General features: G+C 44.0%; 1 protein-coding gene across 6 annotated transcripts in view; it reads left to right on the top strand.

Annotated features, from left to right (window-relative positions):
- The window catches only part of pknox2 (pbx/knotted 1 homeobox 2), a 422,849-nt gene that overhangs the window by 231,732 nt on the left and 166,425 nt on the right, over window positions 1–24,692 (top strand). For all 6 annotated transcript variants that reach the window (XM_080182211.1, XM_080182212.1, XM_080182214.1 and 3 more), the window contains one exon: window positions 11,210–11,300. The gene's annotated coding sequence lies outside the window, so the exon portion shown is untranslated. The remainder of the gene's footprint in view (window positions 1–11,209; window positions 11,301–24,692) is intronic.

Genomic DNA, 24,692 nt, shown 5'->3' with positions numbered 1-24,692 from the left:
GGTGGATAGCATCCAGATTCACTGATGAATGGAACCGCTGTTCTTAAGTGACCACAGTCAAGTGGACCTCTCTGTCGCGAGATCTGGAATGTGGATGTAGAGTGTGCTGGAATGTGCTGTACCAGGTGCTCGTGACAGATGGACATTTTATTGGTGCGCGGTACTGAGTGCCTTGAAATCTGGATATGGAGACCAATGGGAAGTGGGTGCTCATTTTACAGCTTGTCCTATAAAACACTTCAGCTATGTGCAACCTTGGCCACACGTTTCAGGACAAACATCCCTGGAGGGGAGGTGATGGCCTAGTAGTATTATTGTAAGACTATTAATTCAGAAACTCAGCCAAAGCTCTGGGGACCCAGGTTCAAATCCCATCACGGCAGCTGGTGGAATTTGAATTCAATAATGAAAATCTGGAATTAAGAATCTACTATGAGCATGAAAACATTGTCGGGAAAAGCCCATCTAGTTCACTCATGACTTTTTGGAAAGGAAATCTGCCGCCCTTACCTGGTCTGGCTTACATGTGACTCCGGAGCCACAGCAATGTGGTTGACTCTTAACTGCCTTCCAAGGGCAACTAGGGATGGGCAATGAGTGTTGGCCAGCCAACGAAGCCCGTGTCCCATGAATGAAGTAAAAAAAAAAGAACAGAGTAAGGTTTACTTTGGTGATACAAGGGATGAGAGACTTGAATTATGTGGTGAGATTAGAGAAGTTGGGCTTATTCTGCAGAGGAGGTACAATAGAAATATTCAACTTTTGAGCAGTTTTGACAGTGTCATTCGGGAAGAAACTGGATGTGGAGCTATCTGGAGGTTCCCCTCCTAGCCATGCACAACCCTGATGTGGAAATGAAACTCTGTTCCTTCACAGTTTTTGAATCAAAATCCAAGAACTCCCTCCCAAACAGCACTGTGGACTATAGCAGTTCAAGAATGAAGCTCAGCACCACTTTCTCAAGGACAGTGAGGGATGGACAATAAATGTTGGCCTAGCCAGCGACATCCGTATTTCGTGATGAATATAAAAATATCTGATCATGGATTTAAAATAATTGGCTGAAGAACTGAGGAGAAATTTCTTGAAACTGGTTTCTTATGATCTGGACTGTGTGACCCTGATTAGTTGGAGGGGTGTCAGATACCTTAGCAACTTTAAAAAGACAATTGGGCACGTACTAGAAAAATAATTTGCTGTTTTGGGTGACTAAATCTAGGATGCAAAACCACATTGAGCAGCTCATTCAGAGAGTCTGCCACAAAACACAACAGTTGCTTCTGTGATGTACAGTTTGTTGGTTATGACTTCCCAAAAATCAAAATGTTGGGAACATTGAATTCATGAATTGGGACATCTTGTTTAAGTTGTACAAGACATTGGTAAGGGTACGCTTGGAATACTGTGTACAGATTTGGTCACCCCATTATAGAAAGGATATTATAATAAGAATGCAGAAGAGATTTACTAGGATGCTACTGGGACTTGATGGTTTGATTTATAAGGAGAGGCTTGATAGTTTGGGACCTTTTTCCCTGGAGCGTAGGAAGCGTAGGGATGATCTTATGGAGGTCTATAAAATAATGAGGGGCACAGATAAGACAGATAGTCACCATCTTTTCCAAAGGTAGGGGAGCCTAAAACTAGAGGGCACAGGTTTAAGGTGGAAGGGGGCAAGATACAAAAGGGTCCAGAGGGCAGTTTTTTCACTTGAGGATGGTGAGTGTCTGGAATGAGCTGCCAGAGGTAATAGTAGAGGTGGGTACAATTTTGTCTTCTAAAAATCATTTAGACAGTTACATGGGTAAGATGGATATAGAATCCTAGAACGTTACAGTGCAGAAAGAGGCCATTCGGCCCATCGAGTATGCACCGAACACAATCTCACTCAGGCCTTACCCCCATCTCCCTACATATTATACCCACTAATCCCTGTAACCTATACATCTCTGGACACAAAGGGGCAATTTCTTCGCATGGCCAATCAACCTAACCTGCACGTCTTTGGACAGTGGGAGGAAACCCACACAGACACGAGGAGAATGTGCAAACTCCACACAGACAGTGACCTGAGCCGGGAATCGAACCCAGGGCCCTGGAGCTGCGAAGCAGCAGTGCTAACCACTGTGCTACCGTGCCGCCCAAATAGAGGGATATGGGCCAAATGTGGGCAATTGGGACTAGTTTAGTAGTTTTGAAAGAAAATGCAGCATGGACAAGTTGGGCCAAGGGGCCTGTTTCCATGCTGTAAACCTGTATGACTCTGATCACAATCCGCTAGCTTGCTGAAGGTTGACTGTTTGGGGTGAAAAGAAGATACAGAAAAGCCAAGAGTGAGAAGGGATAGAAGACCCTGTACCCTGACATGAGGTACTTTTAGAATAGCCTCATCTCCCTCATCTTGGTCAACCAAGTTTGGAAGTGTCTCTGAGACTAAAAAATCAGAAGAATCTGGGTGGATTGCTGGTCTGCACTGGTGGCTGTGGCCAGTGCTCTCTCACTGGTTGTGGGTTGCAGCATTGAATGGTATCAGGACTTCCACAGTATGTGGCTTGTTGAGAAATACTTTTGGAGATAAATGCTTTAGTAGCTGCAAATCCCTTGAGAATAGCAGCCGCATAATTTGACAGTTTTAATTTCCTTGATTCTCTTGTATCCAAATGCTCTCGCTTCATTGTGCAACAATATAAGGTCACTGCTTTCAGCAGCAATATTTTGCTCAAATTAATTTCAGGCATGTCAGGTATAAAAGAAACTCCAAAACCATCATAGATGTGACAGAGCTGCTTTAATTTGCGGTGCAGTCGTGGCATGACTCCTCTTCCCAGTGTTCTGGTCTGGTGGTTTCCCTTTCTATCACCCCTGTGTACTGCCATTGCTTTTAATGAACCCGGTACAGAATTGAGGGCAGCGTCAACTGTTTGCTGGAGGATTGAAAATGAGAAGTGCAGACTTCTATAAAATCATCCTGGATCTTTTATTTGCCATGAATTATAGGCACCTGCCAATATGAACAGCTGGGTAATATCGTAAAGGAACAATGGATTTGCATTTATATAGTGTCTTTCACGACCTCAGAATGTCCCAAACCACGTTTGACAGCCAACAAAATACTCTTGTAGCGCAGTTATTGTTGTAATGTGAAAAAGAATTTACTTTGGTAACCTTAGCTGGTTCCATTTAATGAGGTTGGATGCTTTCCTGGTGGTATCACACATAGCCTCGGTTTTCCAACCTCTCTGCCCAACTGAACTGCCTTTTACCCTATCTCTGATATTTGTATGACTAAGCAATGTGTGTTATCTCCTACAGATTGTCCTGTCCTTGACAATCCACAAGGATTAGAACTACTACTTGACCAATGGATAGCAAGAATCCAATGGAATGACTCTCCAACTTGATTCACTACATGATACCCTGATCATTGTCTGTTCCAGTTCCATTTTGTGTGGTATTTTCGGTTCAGTAGGGAAAGGAGGATAGCTCAGAATATGGAAAGGGGAGGAGATGAAAAATTCCAAATGAAGACTAGAAAAGACTGTATGGATCAGGAAACTGAAGGGACAGTTGAACAGTTAGGATTCCCACGGGGTGTCTTGAAGGAAGGGAAAGAATTAACTGAATTAAAGTGGCTTTGTCAGAGAGATTTCAAAGATCAAGAACCAACCTGAATGGTGCAGTGACTGGACAAGAATTTGGAGTGTGGAGAAGGGATAACTGTAAAGTGGTGTAGAAATGAACACAATGAGAAAATGACCGCTTGCATTAACCTGAACAGACAAAAACCTCAACACTTGCACTGATCTATGGTTTAAGGTTAACCAGCAATTTGCTGCTTGCTCTAAGCTATTGTAGTGTAAGTATACATAATTATTAAAAGTTTGGCATGCTCTGAATGATGGTTTGGGTTTTGCATGCAGATTTTTTCCATTGTCATTGTCACCTCAATGTCGTTTGATATATTCGTAAAACCAATTGAATTTCTGAGAACCACAACTAACACAATGCAGAATAGGATTAAAACCCACAATGTCTTCATGATGTGACAAGTTTCTGGAAGGGGTATCAGAACAATATGTTTGCTTGCATCATCACAATATTCATTTGAATGTTGTGCTAAAACACTACTCAAATTCAAGCCTTTCTTTCAATATCAGAGCAGATTTACTCTGTTTCCTGTGCATTGGTGACACAGTTACGATCTCGGTTTTGATTCAGTGCGTCATCCTTGCCTCTGAGTCAGAAGGGTTTGAGTTCAAGGTTCACTCCAGCTGGAGACTTGAGCACCCAGTGCTTCACTGTTGGAAATGTAGTCTTTTTGGCAGCGATGTTAAGCCGAAGTCCCACCTATTTTCTTTGGGCATACATTTTACTACCACATAAACCTGTTGGACTTAAACCTGGTGTTATGAGCCTTCTTACCATACGTAGAATATCCTATGACAATGTTTCAAGGAGCAAGGAAGTTCTCCTGGTGTGAAAGCAGAAAGTGCTGGAAAATCTCAGCAGGTCTGACAGCAACTGTGGAGAGAGAATAGAGCTCATGTTTTGAGTCTGGATGTCCCTTCATTAGCTGAAGACAATCGAAAATAGGGTCATATTTATACTGTTAGGGTGAGGGAGATGGGGCATGACAAAGATGTAAAGGACAAAAAGATAAAGGAAATGTAAATTGTGGCGATCGTGGCTAAGAAGTCTCACAATGGCACGTTACTGTCCAACAGGTTTATTTGGAATCACAAGTTTCTGAAGCATTGCTCCTTCATCTGGTGAGTCTAATGTCTGTATCGATATGCGCAGTCTTCTTGGAGATCCTCTCCGCTTTGAGCCAGTGGTTTGCAGTGTCGGTAGAAGGGTGCTGATAGCTCAATAAGAGATCAGAATATGTAAATAGTAGAGCAAAGATAAGCAGAATGTCAAAGGGCAACCTGAGACATGCAACAAATAGTCCCAGTTCTCCTGGTATTCCTGCCAAGATGTATTCCTCAGTCACTATCACAAAGGCAGTGGTCATGCCATGTATCACATTGCTGTTTGCTGTGCTAATATTGGTTGCTACGTTGCCGACGTTACAGAAGTGACTACACTTCAAAAGCATTTCACTTTCTGGAAAGTGCATTGGGATGTCCTAAGGTCATGACAGGCAAGTCCTTGCCTGATTTTCTTGTAAACGTGGTGTGGGAATTTTCTGAATTCAAAAGGAAAAGCTCAGGAAAATCCGTCTGCTGTTTTTACACCAACACCAAGGAAGGAACAGGAGGTCTCTGCTTCTCATTTGCAAATGAAAAGAATGAGCATTGAAGTTGGGTGCTTGCATTTTCTATCTGGCATTTTGGGAGAAAGAGGAAACCAATCCCTGTGTATAATGGTCAACATAGGCCAAGGTTAAGTGAGACGGTGTTCAAATTCTTTCAACCAAGTAGAGCTATGAAGTTGCGGAAGGTTATAAAATAGATTAAGGCCTGTACTCCCACCTGGTTCTGGCTGCTGCTGCAACTCTAACCCCTGCCTCCATCACCTTGAGGATTAACTTCTGTAATGCTTTCCTCTTCAATTTATTCGCCTCCACACATCGCAAACCCCAGTTTCATTCAGAACACCCACAGGCAATGTCCTCACTTAAACACACTCACCCACCCCAACATTCTTGGCAAGCTGCTTCAACTAAATTGATATTTTTAACCTATTCACGCTCACGCAAAGTCAGTGAGAAATGATTGTCTTGCGTTTGTGTACACAAGTTGATCAGTCTGTATTTGGTCTGTTTTGGTTATCTCATGTATATCTACATCCATTCTTCAACTCTGGCTGGAATTTTACCATCCCGCAGGCGAGGGGCGGACCATGGAAAGATCCTTTGACCTCGGGCGAGATTGTATGGTTTTGGAACGAGCAAGGCTGTAAAGTCCCGTCTTCAGTGTTGACGTTTCCTGCCCACGTAAATATGTAGGATGGCTCAGCGGTTAGCACTGCCACCTCCGGGTGCCAGGGACCCACGTTCAATTCCCGGCTTGGGTCACTGTGTGGAATTTGCACGTTTCCCCTGTACCTACGTGGGTTTCCTCCGGGTGCTCCAGTTTCCTCCCACGTTCTGAAAAACGTGCTGGTTTGGTGCGTTGGCCATGCTGAGTTCTCCCTCCGTGTACCCGAACAGGCGCCGGAGTGTGTCAACTAGGGGATTTTCACAGTAACTTCATTGCAGTGTTAATGTAAGCCTATTTGTGACAAATAACCTTAATATGAATTCACTCTGAAAACCCAGTGTCACCACATTAAATTTGCCGCAGTATGAAATTAGTGTTCAGTTGTCACAAAAACAGGAAATGCTGGAAAATCTCAATAGGTTTGACAGCAACTGCAGATGGAAAATAAAGCCAACGTAACGAGTCAGGATGATCCTTCCTTAGATTCGATTGTATCTGGCCAATATTAGTACAGACCCCATGTTTATTGCATTGCAGTTAATGTGAAAACCAAGTCTGCTTTATATCAGTACATGAATTAAAATTACTTAAGAGCAGTTGGTGCCACTTTAGGGGAGGATACAGCGCAGGAAACAGGACACTCCAAAATTATATTCAGAAACCCAAGAAAGAAATGTGTCATTGTTGTGCAGTGACATCATATGGGACAGTTTGCTTTGAATGATATCGCACCTTTGTGTTTTATTAAACTTGACAGAAGTGTGTAAAAAAAAAAAATCCCAGTTCAGCTACAGGAAGCAATTGGCCTCAGTCCTGTGGCAGTTTCGATGAAGAACGTGGTCAAATTCAAATTAAGCTGATAATTGACTATAACTTTGGAACGAGCTGCTTCCGACATTTTGGTAACTAATTCTGTCACTGCTTCTGGTGGTGTGTAGTTTCGTCATGGCAACTATAGAGCAGAATTTTTCATAGAATTCCTACAGTGCAGAGGGAGGCCAATTGGCCCAACATGTCTGTACTGACAATCCTACCCAGGCTCTATCCCCATAACTCCGCACAGTTATCCTGCTAATCCCCCGACACTAAGGGTCAATTTAGCATGGCCTATCAATCCAACCTGCACGTCTTTGGACTGTGGGAGGAAACCCATGCAGACATGGGGAGAATGTGCAAACTCCCCACAGGCAATCACCCGAGGCTGGAATTGGACATGGGTCCCTGGCACTGTGACGCAGCAGTACTAACCACTGTTCCACTGTGATTCGGACAATGATTTAATTACATTTAGAATAACAAATGGGTCAGAATTTCAGTGCCTGTAACTCGGTTGGTGTGTTCAAAATAACACCAAAAAGCAGTGAGTTAAACTTGAATGCCTGCAACTGGATTATGGTCCGTGGAGTCAGTAGATGCGTAACTCTGCTTTCATGTGTTCAACTTGTTCGTTTTGCCATTCCTAACTCGTTTCACTGCTGAGGGCTCTACAGTACAGTTAGCAAGGATGGACTTTGGTGTTCTGAAGTTGTCAGTGATTGTTGCATCACTAATGGTAACAATACCGGTTGTGACAGGTTGGTCCTGTTCGTCGTGTAGCTGATGGCACTTGGAGTTTGAAAGCCCTGGCATTATTAATTTAACATAGTTCCACTCTAGTCCATGGATTTCTTGAGTGTCATTTATGCTTAAACTCCTGGAGGTACGTTCTCTCTGAATGATCCATTTGAATTTTATGTTCCTATAATGAAGGTTTTTCTTTTTCAGTGGCTCAGAATGTGAACCAGTGACAGTGTGAGTGCAACACCGAAGATTGGTGTCACGGGCTGATGTGCAACTTTAAAGCTGAGAAATAAATTTAGCACAGATGCGCGGAAGAACGTCTCAGTCAGAAAGTGAGAAATTTCACAAATATTCTGGCAAATGGGACGGTGGAGGCAGAAACAGCTGTTTATGATGCAGCTGGATGATATAATGGGAGAATTAAAGTATTAGAGGAATGAGCTGCAGTGGGCCAAAATAATCTTTTGTTATACAAGACCAAAGCACACTCAATGCTGCAAAACGGAAATAAAAACAGAAGATGCTTGAAATACTCAGCCAGTCTGACCACATCTGTGGACAGAGAAACCGAGTTAACATTCTAGATCAGTGATCCTATGTCTTGTCTTGCCTTGCCTTCCATGCACTACTAATGAGGTTGCTGCCTCATCACCAGTGCTGCCTTTCTGATGCTATCTTAAAGCAAAGCCACCATCTGCCTCTCAAGGACATGAAGGATCCATTGGCATTGCTCAAAGTGGAATGGTGTTTTCCCAGCTCCCTGGAATAAATGCAGCAGGGTGGCACAGTGGTTAGCACTGCTGCATCACAGTGCCAGGAACCTGGGTTCACTTCCAGCCTTGGGTGACTCCCTGTGTGGAGTTTGCATGTTCTCCCTGTGTTTGTGTGGGTTTCCTCCGGGTGCTCCGGTTTCCTTCCACAGTCCAAAGATGTGCAGATTAGATGGATTGGCAGAGCTAAGTTACCCCTTATTGTCCAAAAATGTGTCAGTTAGGTGGGTTAGCCATGGTAAATGCGTGGGGTTACAGGGATAAGGAGAGAGCCTGGGTAAGATGCTTTCTGGAGAGTTGGTGCAGACTCGATGGGCCCAATGGCCGCCTCTTCCTATGAAAAACAGGTTATCTAATTATAATGTCATTTGCGGAAGCTAGTTGTGTAGAAATTGGATACCCGGTTAGCCCTGATCATGTTTTGGGATGTCCTGAGGTGGTGGTGAAAGGCACTGTTTTAAAGCAGCTCATTTATTTCACTGGGCTGCAGCCAAAAATTGGACTGATGCACAGACTGAGCATGAGTCATTAATGGAAGGGATATTCCACTCCAGCGGGGCAACACCTGCATATGTCCCTCATCAATTCCAATGTTTTACTTATATTACTTTGTCCAAAGAGATCTCTGTGCAATTTGCTTCTGGAGCTTTAACTTAATCTTTTACGTCCTTTGAGTCATTGTTTTAAGCGATCATTCACTAACAAGTATGATTGTCCACCTAAGAAACTCCGTGTCACTGGTTACGGGTTCTGTGGTTCCTCTTGTGGCTGATGAGCCCAATCCTAGAGCCACATCTTCGAACGCACACTTGGCAGGTGTTTCCGTGAGGCGAGTTCAGTGCTTGACTTGAGATTGCAGGTGACCTCAAAGAATTGTGTCCCTTCCATTGGGGGGGGTGCTCCAAGAAGGTCTTTTCTAAGTAAGCTCTCTCAGATATTGACATATAAATTGTACCTCTTGAGGTGAGCATTCAGAGTGTTCTTGGAGCGCTTCCTTTGCCCTCCTCTTGTTCGGGAACATTCCTTGAGCTGGGCCAAGTGAATTGGCTTTCGCAATCGGGACCCTGACATCCTCAGCACATGGATGGCCCAGCGTAGTTCAATTGTGATGACCATGGCCTCATTGGCGGTCTTGGCTCCTTCAAGGACATGTATGCTAATATGCCTGTCCTCTCAGCTGAATGAGAATCTGTGTCAGACAGTGTTGAGGTGGTGTCTATGCATCGTAAAGGTTTCAGAGCCACATAGAAGAATTGGGAGGATGACTGCCTTGCACACGATCTTGATATCAGCACAAACGTCACAGTCATTAAAGACACTCATCCTGAGGCGTCCAAAGGCGGCGCTCGTGGGTTGGGTGCAATGTTGGATCGCTCCATCGATGTCAACCTTAGAGAGGTGGTTCCTCAGATAGGGGACATGTTCCATGTTGGGGAGGGTTACTCCATTGATCCTGATGGAAGGAGAGACCAAATCTTGCCATGGGGTCAGTTGGTAATGGACTTGTTTTCTTGAGGTTGAGGCTGAGATTGATTCTTCAGTATGCTTCTGCGAAGGTGTCAAGCATGCTTTGGAAATTCTCTTGTGATATAGGGATATGAGCCAAATGCGAGCAATTGGGACAAGCTTAATAGTTTAAATAACAAAAGGGCAGCATGAACAAGTAGGGTCAAAGCGCCTGTTTCCTTGCTGTAAACCCCTATGACTGTATGAGATAGCAGAGATGGCAATGTCATCCACACACTGAAATTCCATGAGTGATGTCTGTATCGTGTTCTTGGATTTCAACCAGTTGAGGTTGAAAGGTTTTCTGTCCATTGTGTAGACAATGTCCACTCCACTGGGAAGCTTGTTGTTGACCAGGTGAAGGATGGTGGGGGAAAGGGTGAGAGCAATGACTCCAGTTTTGACCCCTCACTGGAAGGTTTCTGTCTTATTTCCATCAATGAGGACTGTTGCTGATATTTGTCGTGGAGGAATTGGAGGACGTTGATGAATTTTTCTGGACAGCCGGCCTTTGGAAGGGTCCTGCATAGCACTTCCCAATTGACTGAGTGAAATGGCTCGGTCAGACCCTTGCTCTAGTATATTCCAGTTTCCTGCTTTGTGGTGCAAATAGTCGGAGATTGTGTCGCTACGGTTCAGTTGGTAGAAGTGTTTCTTTGCTCAGAGAACTGAGCTATGCAGGCAAAGTTCCAAGTTACATCCCTTATGTGTGTCTGTCCATGTTTATTCTCACATTGTTGAACAGCTTCAGCCCGAACATATTTTCCCCTAACCAGGTGTTGATAAGATTCTTGAGTTATAACAATTACCAGTGCACATCGATAATTGTACGTGTAATATGACATTATTGGTTTTATATGTAGCAATGAGTACTTCATCACTTGGGTTCAGAGAGTGAACTGGGAGATAAGAGTCTGAAGTCCATTAGTGATAACTGTAGCTAAACCAGTTGAAGTAGCCTAGGAAAGGATTTGTGACACAGTCATTGCTGCAACTGGTTTTGGTGGTGTCGTACTCACATCGTGATGCACAAATTGAACATTGATCCCCATTGACCAGAAAAATGGGTCCCTCTTTTCTCTCCCAAATGTTGTCTTTTACTTCCCTGAAAAGTGTGAGCTTGGGCGACGTTGAGGTTCTATACCTGCTGCCAGCCCTGCAATACCTTCCTCAAAAGGCCCCTTCCTCATGTGATTTCAGTTGTTAACCTGACTACTCCAGAACTGGTCAGCACTGGTGAGATTGAGCCCAGGCACGTTTGCACCTTCCAGCAGCAATTATGAGCAGGAGGGGGATCCCTGTCTGGTGTTTCTATTAATTTCTCGATTTCGTACAACCGGGAGGTGTGAAGCCAAATATAGCGCCTCAGTTGTTGAACCAAATAATTGTTGCCTCGTGAGGAGAAAAACTGAGTATGCCGGACTAACTTGGGTAATTTGTATTTTGCAGGGACTGTGGCTGTGTGATGCTGTGAACTGTGCCTTGGCCATTGGTCTGGACCTTATACCGAAATCTGCAGATACCAGGCTCCCAAACATCGGTAAGTCCAGTGTTAAACGCACCTCTCACATGTAGGATCTTATCATTGCTTCACTCTGAAGTGAGTGGGTAGGTCCAGCTCTGCTCATCTTTATTATCAGTGTACGTGGTGTGAAGTGGGGAGGAACTGACAGGGAACAGAAACCAGACAAGGAGGATCATACCTGGCCACACCAGAACCTCCTGACAAACAACCACAGTGGTGCTGATTTGAGAGCAGGCCAAGTATCTGCTTGTTGTCCCAAAAGGACAGCAGCGTACAACTGGAGGGTGAGGTGCAAATTTCTGAGAGAAAATTAGATAAAAAAGAAAGCTCTTAAGGAGGGAGAGGAAGAATCAGCCACATCGTCTGTTCAGCCAGCTGTGCAGTGTAGTCACCTTGGGAACATTCTTCTAAATCCACCTCAGCAAATGATTTCTCTTAATCCTCTGGGTCGCTTTCACAGACCAGGTGTGTTTGATACTGTTTAGCTTGCAAGACTGTGTTCAGAACAAAACAAAAAAAACCTTCAAATTAAAACTACCTTGCCCTCTTCCCCTGTGCACTCGGAGCTTCCTTCGAGCTGTGGAGAATACTGTTGAGTCTGTATTGTTATTGCCTTGCTGAGAAATGATTGGGAAGTAACAAACACGGCAAGGAATAATCTGAATGGAATAAATATTGCTTTTTCTCTCATCATTCGTCTCATTGCTGGCTGAAGCTTCTTGCTGTTGTCACGTTTGCTTGCTGTACTTCAATGTAATTTATTGCCTGTGATATGCTTTGCGTGGTGTTATATTAATATTTCTTTAATTAAGAGCATTAAGGTTCAGCTTTATTTAGCAAGACTGCATTTCTCTCAATGCAAGGTTCCAGTCCCCTGTGACCATATCCGTGCCAGTCTGCATTGGTTTGTTAGCAGAAGAACTGGAAAATTATATAGAAGGCACAGTGGCCTAAAAAATCAAGCTGCACCATTCTTCAGGGTGCCAGATGGTCTCCTAAACCTCCAGTGTGGTGGGCAGGAAGCTCACGATGAACGCCATTGGTAATGGCCAAAAAAAAATCAGTGTGCAGTCCCCATGCTCGAACGGGCATCTTTTGAAAATTCCAATCAGGGTCTAAACCTATTTGAAAGCTGCACTGTAAAGTTAGGCTGTCTTGAGCCAGCAGGTGCCAGAAGAAGCTGCACATTGGAAAATCAAGCTCCATACGTGACCTAATGGGGGGGCCCCTAAAGGGAGCCTACAAAACAAGACATGAAAATATACAACAAATACAGAAAATGCAGGAGAACCTCAGGTCTGATAGCATCTGTGGAGAGAACATCGAGCCAACATTTCGAGTCTGGATGAGTTTGAAGTTCATTTATTAGTGTCACAAGTAGGCTTGCATTAGCGCTGCAGTGAAGTTACTGTGAAACTCCCCTAGTTGCCCGCTCCAGCGCCTGTTTGGGTAACACTGAGGGAGAATTTAGCATGGCCAGTGTACCTAACCAGCGTGTCTTTTGGATTGTGGCAGGAAACCTCTGCAGACACGGGGAGAATGTGCGGAGTCTGCACAGCCACCCGAGGCCAGAATTGAACCGAGCTCCCTGGTGCTGTGAGGCAGCAGTGCTAACCACTGTGCCACCCACATGACCCTTCATCTGAAACGTTGGCTGTATTCTCTCCCCACTGATGCTGTCAGACCTGCTGGGTTTCTCCGGCACTTTCTGTGTTTGTTACAGATTCCAGCATCTGCAGTATTTTGCCTAATAAAGGATAATAATAACTACTAAAGGATAGAATGTTCCCTCCCACTCCACCTTAGCCACTGCGTTTCACCTCTTTGTAATTGCTTTCTTCTCAATCTAGTGGTCCCCTCCCACCTGATGATGGGGGCTTTTTCCAAAATGATCCAATCATTCGTCACGCTTCACTGGCGCGATGGGAATGACATCCAAGGCCCAATATTGGGTCCGTTTCAGGAATTATCCACACATCTAGTTCTGTGTATCTATATGTCGGGCATGTACAAAGCCCACATATTAGGTATATACAAATACAAAGAACAATACAGCACAGGAAACAGGCCCTTCGGCCCTCCAAGCCTGAGCCCCTCATTGGTCCAACTAGACCATTCTTCTGTATCCCTCCATTCCCAGTCTGCTCATACCTACAAAGCAGAAGAGACACCACAGCAATCTGTGAACCTTTACATTTGGTTACAGAAGCTCCTTGTGACAGTGCTGTGGGTGGATGCACGAACGTACGCTGCACCCAGAGCCTAGCCTGGCTAAATTAGAAAGTGTGATTTGCATAAAGATTGAGCGTCTCAGCCAGCTGGATACTAGAGGGTGCACTGTGTACGTACAGTTAACCTTGAGCAATGTGCTGTGTCTGGGATTCTTTTTGTACGATTGCATAAAGCATAAGCTAAGATAAATATTTTTTGTAAATCTCTTCACGGTAGATAAAAAGACATTAAGGTGACGTATAATTTATTTTTGAGAAACACCGTTGAAAAGTCATCCATTACCAAGGGTTTAACGAGTTTCGTTCTGGAACCTTCTGACAGGAGTAGGCCCGATGTTGTTAGCATAGGGGTTCAGATCCAGTGGGAACAAACCTGAAAAGTTGAGGGGGGCTAGATAGAACCAATGCTCGGTTTATTATACTGATTAGAGTGATGAAAACAGAATTAGGTGCGTTGTGTCTTCTGCAGTTGGATGTTTATATGGAAACATCTTGCGCACCATTTTATTTGGAGTCTTCTCTGCCCCTGGCTGATTGCTGTCCCACAATTTGCACTTCAATTTGGACTTCAGTCTTTTTTTATTTTTAATGGATCAACTCAGACCCTCTGTTCAATGACAACTGCTGCTCCTTCCCGAAACTTCCTTTCTTTGTTAGAGAACAAAAGAACACCTCTTTCCTCCTCTGCACCGAATTCCCACTTCAATCGGAATGTGCCTCATTCATGATGAGATCTCTGCCAGTGCTCAGGCACCTTTTACCAACTTGAAACAGGCCCTTGCATGTATGGAGCTGAGATGCTCTTTAGTTTAGCTTCCTGCTAATTCACACCTAGCGAAGTCCTATTCAGGCAAAGGGCTTTAAGGCGAATTCCTGAATCCAAGTTCCCTGTCACATCAATCAGTTACTGTTCCTGTTTCTGATGACTGTCCCTCGACCGCTTTTGGAAATAGTCCATGAGCTGCTGGTTGGTGAAGTTAGGTTTTTGTATTTACTCCTTCCCACCCACCATGCCACTGTCCGGGGTCACACCGGGAGCACGATTCCTTGCCTAAGCTATCGGAGGCCAGCTGTACCCTAGTGAGAGTGGTATGTTTGTTTGAGAGAGAAAACTGATCACACGGTGACAGATTTGCTCTGTAACTTAATTTTCAAAATGAGAAATGGAAGGCCTCCGGGGTGAGAAACTGTTGAGATTGGAAAGAAGAATCCAAGGAGAAACCAAATTAATTAGAAAGTAGTAATTAGATAATGTGGCATTACAAGCCCTGAGGATAATAGGAGGAAGAGAATAAAAGATAAGTTTTGGAGTCCCAGGAAAGAGAAAGTAAGAGACAGTGTGATGAATTTTGGTTATAACACAATAAGGATATAGAGAGGAGTATATAGGATGGTATATTTAGTGAAAAGTTTAGATAAGCACTGGTCCTAGTCACATTGATGCATTACAGAAAGATACGTTTTTGAGACCAGAAAAATGCCAAGCTCTGAGCTTGCCTTCTATATCCACAATGAAGCTATGTCCATGTAGCTCTCTCAACCATGAGGCTGCAGAGCGCATAGACTTGACCTGTCTGATTACAAGCACGTCCATCACCAATGTTGACATTCCACCATCATCCTTGAATGTGACTCAGAGTGTGGTACTGTCATCATGCACACACTCAGTTCCACATTGAATGGTGAACAGATTGACGTAACACAACTCTGTAACTTTGAAACTTGTAATCCTGGCTGTGCTCCCAAGCCCTCTGGATGAAGCAATGCATTATTTATCATAGGTGTGAATTAATTCCAGAGTTGGCAAAACACAAAGCAAAACAACAGTAATTGCTGCCAGGCACAAATTTTGTGCATCCAGCCCAAGAACAAGGAACAGGGCCAACTAATGTAATGATATGGTGAACTAGGTCTTTAGTATACACTATCCATGCATTTGTTGGCTGTCCCTCAATTCAAAGATGATGTCTATTCAGGGCCATGAATTTCTGCTATTGCTCTTCATGTGACTGAGCAGGTCGATTCTCCTACCTGTATGTTCTGAGCCCATGCATACTAACAAGGAGCAGGAGTAGGCCTTTTTGGTCCCTTGAGCCTGTCCTGTCATTTCATAAGATCATGGCTGATCTGATAATAACCTCAAGTCTGTATTTATCCTATGTCCAATAACCCATCACCACCAAGCTTACCCAGGGTCTGTCCACCTCTGCCTTAAAAATGCTAAAAGACTCTGCTCCCACCTCCTTCATCGGAAGAAAGTTCCAAAGGCTCACTACCGTCTAACAGAAAAATAATTCTTGACGTGGGCCTTGATGACCAATGAGATAAGTGGGATCTTTCCTTCTCCGCTGCTGCTGTGCCTCACCATGAAGGCATTTGGGTTTGAAGTGCAATGATGGACAGTTCTGAATAATTGTTGACTATGAGGAATTGGCTACCAATGTCAATGTCATCTCACTTCAAGGAGAGCTTCTGTGTCTCTGAAGTGTTTTAGTTGTCCTCCCTTGAAATGTTGTCCATTTTGAGATTGAGGGGACAGGACCTGGTTTTCACGCATCCAAACACAGTGTCCACTCCTGCCACATCAACTTTGATAGAGTTTTGTCTGAATGCTGTGGATTTGGCTTCAAGAAGGGCACAAGTGCTAAGTTGATTGTCCTCCTATCGAATCCAGATAATGTGGCAGAGGTATTGCTAATGGAATTTCTCTAATATGCAGTCCAGGTCTCTCTGCAGCAATGCAGTGATGACAGCTGCTCTGTACATTTGGACTTCTGTTGCCTTGTCTTTGTTGTAAAACATTTGCTGCTGTAGTTCGTGGAAGATTGAACTGGTACAGCTGATCAGGCATTAATCCTCTCACATATGTTGCCGTAGAGGCTCCAGGATGTGTTGAGCACTTTCTGAATCTCTGCAGCCACCTCTCTCAAAAGGCAATCATTGAGGAGGAGATCGAGACTGTCTGTAAAGGCAGCTACAACCATCCTGAGATTGGATCGTTGATTTGGCCTGGAATTGATATAAAGGTGGTACAAAATGGCCTGAATCCTGTGGTCTGTAATTCAGGATGATGACTCAATGGATCTTTTGTCACAGTTTCACCCTTACTTCCTTTACTTCTGTTTTTTGTGTGTGTGTGTTCTCTCAACCCCTCCACACAACATACCCCACAGTCTGCTTTCAAACTACCATCCCATTCCCAGTCTCTCTCTCTTGTTGCTCAAAAAAAATGTAAGGATAGACCCTTAAATTATGGGCCAGTAAGTTTAACATCAGTCGGCAAGTGCCTAGGAACAATTACTTGGGATAGAATTAGTAGTCACATGAAAAAATGTGGGTTGATTAGGAAGCGCCAGCATGGATTTGTAATGGGGAACTTATGTTTAACTAACTTGTTGGAGTTTTTTGAGGAGGCAACAGAGAGGGTTGATGAGGGTAATGCTGTTGATGTGGTGGATATACAGGGACTTTCAGAAGGCATTCAATACAGTGCCCCACAACACAGGTGTGTGAAAAGTTAAAGCTCATGGAATAAAAGAGACAGTAGCAATGTGCACACAAAATGGGCTGAATAATAAGCAGCGAGTAATGGTCAATGGATATTTTTTGGGCTGGAGGAATGTCAGTAATGGTGTTCCCCAGGGGGTCAGTAACGGGTCAGTCGGTTTTCTTGACGTATATTAATGATCTAGATCTTGGTGCACAGGGGACAAATTCAAAATTTAGTGGAATGAGGGTAGATAGATGACAGATGAAGTTCAACGTGGAGAAGTTTGAGGAGATGCATTTTGCTAGGAAGAACATAGACAATATAGATTAGAGTAAAATTCCTAAGGGGGTGCAGGAGCAGCGGGACCTGGGTGTTTGTGTGCATAGATCATTGAAGTTAGCAGGCCAGGTGGAGATTGCACTTAATAAAGCATATCATACTCTGGGCTTTATTAACAGGGGCATAGATACATGAGCAAGGAGGTTATGCTGAACTCATATAAAACATTAGTTAGGCCTCGGCAGGAATATCGTGTACAGTTCTGGATGCCAACTACATGAAGAATGTGAACACGTTAAAGAGAGTGCAGAAGAGGTTCACAAGAATGATTCCAGGGCTGTGCAACTTCAGCTATGGGGATGGATTGGAGAGGTTTGGACCATTCTCCTAGGAGGAAAGGTGGCTAAAAGCAGATTGGATAGAGATGTTGAAAATCACGGAGGGGTCTGGACAGAGTAGACAGGGAAAAAATGTTCCCACTCTTAAAAGGATCAAGAATGAGAGGGCACTGATTCAAAGTGATTTGTGAAAGTAGCACACGTGATGAGAAAAGTATTTTTCGTGCAGCAAGTGATTCTGGTCTGGAAGTGTAATCGTGGCAGGTTCAGTCGAATCATTCAAATAAGAATCTCTTCCTGTCCTGCTACCCAGCAGTTTCTGCTTTGGTTCAATTCTGAAATTTTGCACATCCCACAGTTTAATCAAGCCATACCTAGTGACCAAGATTTCAGCTCCTTAGGCCATAAGCTCTGGAATTCCTCCCATAAACCAAGTCTCCAGGTAAATACTTCTTTCTCCTCCTTTAAGATGCTCTTAAAGCCTATCCCATTAATCAAGCATTTAGTTTTCTGTCTTTATCCCTTTCTGTGGTGTGGTGCTAAATTTTGTTAACGTTCTTGTGTGAAGTGCCTCAGAATGTTTTGCTGCATTGAAGGTAGTATACAAGTGTAGTGGTTGCATCAACTGGTTCTTGGTTGGTGTTGCAATGTTGCAAACCTGTTAATGTGATTATCTACGCTGGCAGGTATAGATCACTTCCCAGGGTGCAGGATTGTTGGGTTAGACAGAGACTAGGTTGGATCTATTGCATGCTGAGGAAATATTGTTTCGATAGCCCTTTCGCCATGGGAATCCACAGCTTCCCGAGAGTCCCTGAAGTTGGGGACAGCAAACAAACTTCACCGAACTTTCGCAATAATCTACGGAAAGCAGTCTCTTGATAGCACAGAACTTGAATGCTGTTGAAAAGAGAGTCACGTTGCTGACATTTCTCATTTTGCACTCATCAGGACAAAAGCAAGAGTGCCACATTTAAAACGGTCACAACGGTTTATACCGCAGGAGAAAAGGGCTACTGACTGGCCAAGGTATTGCTATGGAGACAACAGCGTGGAAGTCTGTGCTTCTAGGGCATTCAAAAAAACTCGAGGCTTGAGCATATTCTTTATGGTTGCAGTGTGTAGGTCCCTGGATGTGAATCTAAGTCACTTATAGAAATAAAGCTTACGATCTTAATTTATTGTTCGTGCGACTATCAGCACATTGAGGATTGTTCAGCAAGTGTTGCCCAATTGCAAATCACATCTAACAGTAGATATTTTGCGCTTTGTAAGAGTGGGCTGCTTGAGTACAATCAGTACTCTGCCTGTTATAAACAGCCGGAGGAACATTCTGTTTGATTCAATCAGCCAATCATTATGATTTACAGCTAACATACCCGGCATCGCACAGGCTCTGAAATTCATACACAAGGTCGTTCAATTGCGTAGTAGGTAAGACATCTTTTTGGACTGACTACATCATGGTAATAGTGGAATCTACTTCTTGCATAGTCACTGCATAGTAGCAGTGCAAAATGGCTTGTTTAACCTGTTCAAGTTTTTGACATGCTATCATGCAGTGCAATGGATATCCCAATCAGATCATTGCTTGTGTATCATGCAAACTTGCAACTAGATTAAAGGCCATTACTTTCAGACCTGAAAAATATCCAATTAACCTTAAAATTTCCAGGTCTGATGGCTATAAAATGACAGTTTTGAAGGTGGACACTGAAATAAGTCAGATGACGATTCTCTCTCTTGGCTACTTTAACCAGTGAGCCAGTTCCACACCTGGCCTGACTATTTGCTCAATGTGAGGTCTTGTTCAACAAGCTGTGAAGGTATCACTGCTCGCAGACTGTTATGCAGCATGTGCCACGCATGCATGCAGATGGAGCTGGAGAAGGCACTGAAGCATGTTCTGCTATGTTCCCTTCCCGCTGCTGTTTTCTGAAAGATTAAGGGGATGATGTCTTATTGTTTTGATTCCCCCCTCACACTGGTGTCCTTGCTGCTGTGTTGTTGCAAGCTCACCTCAGAGACACAGTCTACTGCAAGGCAATCGGTTTGAGATGGCAACTGGTGATGGGGGGCACACCCCATCTTGATCTTGTAGGTGAAGGTAGGAGAATATGTTAAAACACCTTCAGCTTGTGGCTTTTTCAACAAGAAAGAAATGTAAAGTATAATCATGTACAGAAGTAGGATCATAAAACTTCTGATTTTGTTCAGTCTGAGAGAAGCTGTTAGTTTGTATGATCTTGTGGCTGGGCTTTCCCCTCACTTTCATAGATTGCTGATGGGAATTCCATGAAATAACATATGCAATGGAACTATTAAAGGATTTCCAGCCCATAAGTTGCTGGATTTTGCATGAGTGAAGTGATGTGATTTAAATTAGCACACCCCATGTGAATCTCTTGATACTTGTCCCACTGGCTCCTAATGTGGGTTGAACAGAGACTCCTTTCTTGCCAGAAAGATGATCCACACTAATGAGAATTGAACAGGAAGAGAAAGTCCAGCTGGTTGCAGCTGTTGGGTCATGAAGTCACAAAATTGGATTATAGCAGAAAAAACACTTAGGACGATGAGGGAATGAGGCGAAGATCTGGTTGACTGGTTTGGTGTACAGATTATATTCAACACAAATATGTAATTGTAGATGCACCCACAAAAGTGTTACAGCTGCTGATTCAACAGAATTTGCACCAACCTGGTATATTTGATTCCGTTCAGCATTGTTGGAAGTAGATGTGACTATCTTTCCTTTATAAACCAATAAATATTTGTATGTACGTTTTCATGACTGCAAAATGATGCAAGACATAACCTGACCTGTGGTGACAGTAAATTACCAATTTACCATAGCACCTGTCAACTTGGTTAAATGTCCTTTCACAATATGATTTGTTTCTGGATGTATTTTCTAGTCTTCAAGTGGGCGTCTCCATGCAGGGGGAAATACCATATCCATGTAGAACATTTCCAGGTCGAAGTTAGTGTTGGTGACTGCAGAATAAATCTCCCTCTGCTCGTCTCCAGCAGGCTGAACCTCAGAAGGGCAGGCTCTATTGTGCCAGAGACCCGGGTTCGATTCCTGGCTCGGGCCGCTGTCTGTGCAGAATCTGCACTTTCCCCCCGTGTCTGCATGGTTTCCTCCTGGTGCTCCGGTTTCCTCCCACAGTCCAAAAGACGTGCTACGTTGACCATGCTAAATTCTCCCTCAGTGTACCCAAACAGGCACCAGAGGTTGGCAACTATGTGATTTTTCACAGTAACTTCATTACAGCCTACTTGTGACACTAATAAATAAACTTTTAAACTTGGATATTTCCAAATTACATACCAGCAGTGTCTGTGGTTTCTGTGATTGTGGTTGAGCATTCCCACTTGCGGAAGGCCAATAAAATGCCCCAAAACAACTGGGGTGTCACCTTTCATTGTCTTTGCATGCCTTTGCCTTTGCCCTTGTAAATGAGGAAACCTAACAACCAGGCTGGAAGTTTAAACCAAGGTAAAACCATTTCAAAATGTTGTATGGTGCCTTTTATTAGATTACGAGAGAACGAGATTCAATACTTGACGTGGTAGAATCCCTGGAAAACCCAGAAATGGAGGTAACACCGGTTTAGCTGAATTCAACAGCAAGACTTGATTTAAGTTGTTGGTGTCTCTTTCCCAGCTCAACAGGTTGGCTGGGTGAAAGGTTGGTTGGTTGCCAGATGGAAAGCCCAACTGCACAAGGCCACACCAGAAAGCACAGAGGCTAGAGAGAGTACATGAGGCAGAAATTTCATGGCTGTTGATGTTCAATCATAGAATCCCTACAGCGCAAAAGGCGGCCATTCAGCCCATCAAACCTGCAATGACAACAGTCCCACTCAGGCCCTATCCCCATAACCCCATGTATTTATCCTGCTAATCTACCCCCCCACCCCCTCCCCTGCAACAAAAGGAACAATTTAGCATGGCCAATCCACCTAACCCACACATAAGAACATAAGAAATAGGAGCAGGAGTAGGCCATCTGGCCCCTCGAGCCTGCCCCGCCATTCGATAAGATCATGGCTGATCTGTTGTGGCTCAGCTCCACATTCCCGCCCTCTCCCCATAACCCTTAATCCCCTCTCTTATCAAAAACTTTGCACTGTGGGAGGACACCTGAGCACCCGAAGGGAAACGCATGCAGACAAGGGGAGGATGTGCAAACTCCACACGAGCAATGACCCAAGGCTGGAATTGAAACCGGTTCCTTGGCGCTGTGAGACAGCAGTGCTAACTACTGTGCTGCCCCAAAGGGATATAAATTATCCCATCCTGGTGAAATTAACATTTTCCCCTTGAAATTTCCAAATACCAAAATAAAGAACTTGCATTTATCTTTCACCTTTCCTCTCCTTGGGGCATCCCAGTATTATACCACACATTGGTTACTGTCAAAAAGCAGTCACTAGTGTAATGCAGCCTTAGTGCAATAATTGCACAGAAAGACCCCCCTCAAACATATTTAAGTGAACGATGTGGATTGCATGGGGAAACTGTGGTTAGTGGTAATATTACTGGGTCAGTAATTCTGTGGCTCAGATTAATTCTCTGGGGGTGGGGGGTGGGGGCAAGGGCTCAAATCCCACCGCAGCAGCTGTGAAATAAGAATTAAGTTAAATCTGGAATTGGAAGTTAGTCTCAGTAACAATGACCATGAAACTATCACTGTCAAAAAACCCCATCTGTTCACTGATTTCTTTCAGGGAAGGAAATCTCCAATCCATATCTGATCTAGCCTACATGTGACTCCAGACCCACAGCAATATGATTGACTCTTAACTGCCTTCTAATATGGCCTAGCAAGCCACTCAGTTCAAGGATAATTAAGGATGGGCAACAATCCAGTACCACTCATCCCAATATAGGTTAGTACATGCCTAAATGAAGGAAGGCAGTAGCCACAGTTGGTGTTTAGGATCGGAGGAGAAACTTCCTTTTATGCAAATAGTGTGGCAGCCAGTTTTATCTCAACATAATATGCTTCCAGAAAGAGCATATAGAATCCCTACAGTGCAGAAGGAGGCCATTTGGCCCATCAAGTCTTGCAGGCTTACCTGTAACCAAGTTAACCTATATATCTTGGACACAAAGGGGCAACTTAGCATGGCCAATCAACCTAACCTCCTCATCTTTGGATTGAGGGGGGAAACCAGAGGAAACCCACGCAGACACAGGGAGAATGTGCAAACTTCACGCAGTCTCCCGGGTCCCTGGCACTGTGAGGTAGCGGTGCTAACCACTGTGCCACCAAATCAGATAGATGGCTAATCGTTTTCCGTGTGATTGCTTCAGGACAAATTGTTGACCAGGTTATTGGGGGATCCCTTCCTCCTCTTCAGCTTCCAATTTGGATGTGCATCTCAACAGGAAGACTTGGGTTAATGTCTCATTGTAAAAGATGGCACTCTGGCAATGCTGCTCTCCTTCAGTATCGCAATGAAGCGTCGCAGCCTTGCTCACGTGTGTAGCTTGAGACAATGACAATGATGGTGCAGAAGCAACTTTCTTTAGTGTCAGCTTGGCCCAGTTGGGAGTAGTGTGCTCCCAACTGGGCCAAGCTGACACTAAAGAAAGTTGAATCGTCCTTTACTGATGACCAGATATGCTTGCAATTCGTACCTGTTGCTTTCCTTAGGGAACAGCACTGCTGTATGAGGTGGGTGTGCATTCTTGGCCATTGAACCATCACCAAGTCAGAGATTTCAAACCTACTCCTTCCACAGAGGTGTCAGAGCAGTTCGTTCTTATTTAATTCCTCCTTTCGGTGAAGCTACTTTCGGTTGACAACACTTGCAGTTGGTTTCTACTGCACATGCAGACACGGGGAGAATGTGCAGATTCCTGGCGTTTCTTGACTGATGGCCAATGTAATTCAGTGAGAACTAGCATGATAAGTGAATAGTACTTGGTGAAGACAAGACATGGGCAGCAGGGTTCTAGAGGATCTCATGTTTGCTGAGGTAGAATGTGGGAGATCAGCCAGGAGAGCACTGGAATAGTCAAGTCTAAGGGGTTACAAAGGCATGAGTGAGGGCTTCAGCAGCAGATGAGCTGAAGTCAGAGCTTAGTTTTTGAGCTAAAAGTAGTACCTTAGTGATGGTTCAAATACATGCTCAGAGATTCGTCTTGGGGCCAAACAAGAAAGACTCTTAAATGGTGGGGGCGGGGGCGAGGGGGGGTGGTTCCCAAAAATTAAACATGGTCAGGCATCAGGTGGAAAGATGCTGATCAGCCGACAGCTCTCTGAGGTGGGACTTTCTCCCACCTCCAGCCAACTAACGTTCGTTGGAGAATGAAATGGTTATGGTCAGGCAATGGGGATGTGTTTTCCACTAAATTTTCAGATGGCAGGAAGGGAAATTCTGCGTTCCGAGCTACCAAGACCAATGGTTTCAGTCTTCAATATTTAGTGGAGAAATTTCTGTTCACCCAGTACTGGATGTCAGCTAAGCAGTCAGACACATTCACAACCCTGAAAGAGTCAAAAGAGGTGGTGGTGAGGTTGAACTGAATGTCAGGCAAAGGGAATCAAAGGATATGCAGGGAAGTGGGATCAAGCTTTTGAGATGGGTGATCAGCTATGATCATAACAAATGGCACAGCAGGTTTGAAGGGCTGAATGGCTTTCTCCTGCTTCTATTTTTTGTCACAAGTATACATGTGGAAACTATTGCTCTGCTGTTGGTTGATGTTGCCAAGGGATAGCAGATAGTTGGGAAATAGGAGGGTACCAAGGTTAAAATTGTGGGAAAGGAACTCATTACAAGTGATATGCAAACTACAACCAGAAAGGTAAGAATGTAACCAGGTATGAGCAGCTGGATAGTGATGAAGGGATGCTGGAGAGTCAAGAAGGATGAGGAGGAATGATTTACCTTTGTCACAATTATATCGGATGCCATTTGTGACTTCCGTACTGTGGAAAGGATGAAAACCTCGTTGCGGGGATTCAAACATTTAGCTGGGGGAAAGATGGAAAGTGAAAACAAGTTCAAGTACTTTGCAGAGGAAAGAGGGATTGGAGATAGAGTGGCGG

Source organism: Carcharhinus amblyrhynchos, unplaced genomic scaffold, assembly GCF_965287045.1.
Source record: "Carcharhinus amblyrhynchos unplaced genomic scaffold, sCarAmb.v2.hapA scaffold_49, whole genome shotgun sequence".
NCBI classification, from domain to species: Eukaryota; Metazoa; Chordata; class Chondrichthyes; order Carcharhiniformes; family Carcharhinidae; genus Carcharhinus; species Carcharhinus amblyrhynchos.
This window is presented reverse-complemented; position numbering and strand designations above follow the sequence as displayed.